Genomic DNA, 4,768 nt, shown 5'->3' on the forward strand with positions numbered 1-4,768 from the left:
ATTTACTAATTTAACAAATCCTTTTTTTTTATATCCTATAGCAATTGAATGTCATAATACGTGAAGATGAGTATATAACCTAATATAACCGTATATTATAAGTTATATAACATTAAAACATAAAAATTGTCAATTTGTAATTTAAAATTATTAATTTTATTAAAAACATTTATAATTGCAACTCGCATAATATATAATTATTATAACTTAATAAAATATATTAATATAGGTACACAAAATTATGTTATCAAAGTAAAGAACAGAAATGTTTGTGTTTTTGTATTGGATTATTTTTATTTTATACTGGTATAGTAATATTTACGTATAAACGAAAAATTTCAAAATGTTTTTAACTTGATGGATTTTTTTAAAATCAACTGAGAAAAGCTAAGTTATTTCAACTGTAAATTAAACTAGTTAAGTTCATAAGTTTATTAGAAAATAAACTAACTAGTTGAGTTAAAAAGTTAAAAAAGAATTAACTTTTTAACTTAACTTTAACTTTTAAACTTGTTAATGCCCACTTTTGCAAATTGTAACGGTTTCGGTTTTGAGAACAGTTTTTACAATTTTTTGCTTTAGGTTTGGGTTATGACTTATGAGTTTGGTTTTGGATTTTAGAATATTTTTGAAATTTATCGGTTTTGATTTATTAAATGTTTTGTTATATCATCGGGATTTTATAAATAAATACATAAACATACAATTAAAAAAACAAAAATTGTTAAAATTGTTTACATTTTAACTAGAAATATTGTAAATATTATACATAATAACTTATAATATTTGAATCAACCGTTATTAGTTTTAATCGGTTTTTGTTAACAGATTTTTTAAATTCTTTTGTTTCGGTTTGGGTATTGTAAACGGTTATTTGAATTCTTAGGATTCAGTTACGGTATTTCAACCCTGGTTTTAAAGTTTTTGGTTTTAGTTTTGGTTACGCTGTTGAAATATTAAAAATGGTAGGTTTCGATCCCTCGTTAAGTTATATTGATACATATGTATAAATTACTGTATATAACTAGTTTATAGTAAAATAGTTGTATAGCATTTACAACTATTGACCATCAAAACATTTTTGATCGACTCTTCTCACATGTTTATCGACGCCTTTTGTTAAATATTTTTAGATTCAACTGAAATATTTAACTTATCGTAGTAGAAAATATTTAATTTTTACGTTGTTAAAATAATGGTATACTATCATTATTGTTTAAGTAAATTAATGATTTATCATTTACTAATAATTCAGTTATTATTGAATTACCGGAAGTAATTAAAAAATAATTCAACCCGATTATTTACTGCTGTGCTCTATTTTTATTCAACCAATAAATTTTGAAGTAATAATATTTTCGATTTATTAATCTTATTTATTAATTATTAACGGTTGGGAGTTTATCAAAAAACAAAGCGTAGAAAAATGTTAGACCTCTAGACATAAATGAGTATCAAAAGTCAATATATTGTATTATACCATTTAAAAATTAAAATTAAACTTTAAACCCATTTTAACTTTGATAGAGACATTTTGTTTTTTTAGTTTGATTGATAGAGAAAAATATAACACTTTTTTTTAGTCGTATTACGTTTTTTGGTACACTTATATAATATATTGCTTAAGTGAATGTTTATTGTAAGTAGAAGAATAATGATTAAATACTTGATAAATTTATATTAGTTATTAGGTTTATTTAACTCACAATTTAAATATTACCATGTTATTATTTATAATATAGGTGACCATATGTTTATGAATAGGTAAATATAGTTAGTAATGTTAAATTATTTATTTTAGATATTCATAGAAAATGCCAAGTGAAGTAGTTGAGATGTTGGTCTCACAATCATATAATATTATAAAAAATAATTTCCTCAATTAATTCATATTTTAAAACCATTTCGTAAAAATACTAACAATTATAACCATTAACCTGACTACCACATATACATTTTATAAATACGTTGTAGTCATTACTGTGAATTTCACGTATATGTATAGTGTATAGTGTATACTCATACGAATATATTTAGATTTACAATATTACATTTTAATAAACAAATATTTATATAATGATTATTGTTCCATAAAAGAACATTTTTTTAAATTTAATTTTAGAGTATTTTATGATTATAGTAATTTATTAATCCTATATCGATTGTGACTTTAATCAATAAACCGTTTTTACTCATGTCACGTCATATCATAAGTAGTTAATAATATATCTACAATATACATTATATGTATCTACTAAAAATGTATCAAATTTGTTATAATATGCAATATTTAATTCATTATTTACATAATAATAAAAAAATAATTATAGTTGTTTTTGTTTAATATTATGTTTTATAATACCTATTGGATTTATTGAGTTATTATAATATTCGAGGTTTCCGTGGTTATTTATATTATATTGTACATTTTATTGATTTTAATATTTCTAGAAGGGACGTGTAATGGTCAAACATGGGATAAACAATATAAACGTATCCTGCAGTATTAAATACTTAAATTATACATCTTTTTCTTTCCTTGTGGTGTCGACGACGTTGTTGTAACTTCTTGCGAATTACTTCGGCAAATGAAATTATACATCTATACCTATCTGTTTTTAAAAAAAATGTTCATAGTTATATTATAATGCAATTGTTGTGCCAAAATGTATATAATACATATTATATATTATTAGGTAAATAGTTTTCAATTGTGTTTATATGAACACGATAGGTTTTCATCTACTATTTTATATATAGATCTTTCTTGTAATGGAATAGTATACCTACGTAAGTAGTGAATAGCCTTCGACCTTCGTTGAAAATTTCAAAAAGTACAAGGTTCTTACATATACGGTGCTATTTTGTTGTTAGTTCGTGCAAAGTATTCTACTCTTTTAATTTTTATTCTTAAGAAACAGAATTGTCGAACAGACTATTGTACATAGTATATGTAATATCAATATCACAATATCACACATTGTCACATTGGTGTGAGATCATATAATTAAATATTGGAGATACAACAAATATTTTTTAGGTAATGATTTTTAGGAAATCATATTATTGGTTTAGGACAGAATCACGTTTTTATGATAAATAAAATGCGTTTTAGTAGTTTTGTCAAATATATAATATACAAATGTTAAGTAGTGATACATATTTTTAAAAATCAATATACACCATATTATTAGTTTATTTTCAATTGTGTACGTGTAAATAGTAACAAAATATATTGTGTGGCCTAGTCTGGCGGGGTGTTTGGCTTCAGTCAAACTGATGACGTGTATATGTTGTGTTTGAAAATAATAATTTTTAATAGGGGGAACGGAGTGGCCTAGCGGACTAAGGCGTCGGTTGCGACGCGCACCGTCGCAGGTTCGAAAACCGGCCACGGGCGGCACTTCTCTTCGGGCAGTCACGGTGTCTGGAGAGAGAGGCCGCCACCCCCACCCGGGCATGGCAGATACCTACTAGAAAATTCTGCGAAAGTAACAAACACACGTGTTTAAACATACAATACGCTCCTCCACGGTTAAAAACCACCCAATGACCTAAGTGGCTGGGGGTTAATTAATAATAATAAAAGAAAATTATAAATATAATGTTTTAAGTATTTAGAAAATAATAGAGCTATTATTGAGCTTCATTGAATTATATTACTTACAATTTAATGATAGTTTAATATTTTTATTTGTATTATTTACATTTATTTTAATACAATTATGATTTATAAATACTTAATTAATAACCTATTTTAAAATTTGTTTAAGGGTAATTAATTGTATGATTTAATATTTTTAGGTTCAATTAGCAATATAGATGAAACTCAATATTTTCATTGCAACAAGTCTCAAGTAAGAAAAGTAATATCTGGCGTGGTTGGTGCGGCGTCAAGTGTCACATCTGTTCAAGTAGCAAATTTATTAAGACTTTTCAAAATACCTCAGGTAAATGTTAAATAAAAATGATTTACTTAGTTATTTTATTTAAAAGTTTTGAAAGTTTTTGAGATTGTTGACACGTATTAAATATATTTTTGAAGGAAACCTACAGAGTTATTAATTATTTTAAATATTCCATGCTAAAATAATATTTTTAGTGGTTCTCATGGATTCCTTAATAACATAGAATGAGTAACTAGCTAGGTTTTCTAAAAAAAATTTTTCCCTAATCATGAGCTCTTCTTATTATTTTGTATTTATCCCACTGTCCATCCCCTCCAATATTCTAAAAATATTCTACAACATTATAACTTAATTCTTTAAATAAGTTATATAAACATTCATAGTTCTTTTTAGATTATGGAACGATGAATGTATTGAAAATTGGGATGGTTTTACAATGATGTGTATTTTTTATTGTTTATATATTACTACTTTTGTGCCTATCGTCCATAAAGTTTGCATAATATTCAACATTGAGTGTAGTACTTAAAAGCAACTTGTTTCTGTTTAGTACTTTTGGGGGTCAAAAGCAGAAAATGTACAATACATTTATCTAGATAATTGTGAAAAAAATAATGGAAAAACGGTAATTTTATTAATTTTGATTTTTATCGTGATTCAGAGACGAACATCGTAGACTTGAATTTTTTACCAAGTTATTATAAAAAAACTTTTCCAGTAACATAAATTATTTTGTACAATTTTTTTCGACTTATGTTGGGTAAATAATAAATATGTTATTTTTTAGTATTTCAAAAATATTAATCGTATAAACTCGATACGTTTTACTATTATTTTATATGTATCTAGCTAATCCCGCG

The sequence above is a fragment of the Acyrthosiphon pisum genome, chromosome A1 (assembly GCF_005508785.2).
Source record: "Acyrthosiphon pisum isolate AL4f chromosome A1, pea_aphid_22Mar2018_4r6ur, whole genome shotgun sequence".
NCBI classification, from domain to species: domain Eukaryota; kingdom Metazoa; phylum Arthropoda; class Insecta; order Hemiptera; family Aphididae; genus Acyrthosiphon; species Acyrthosiphon pisum.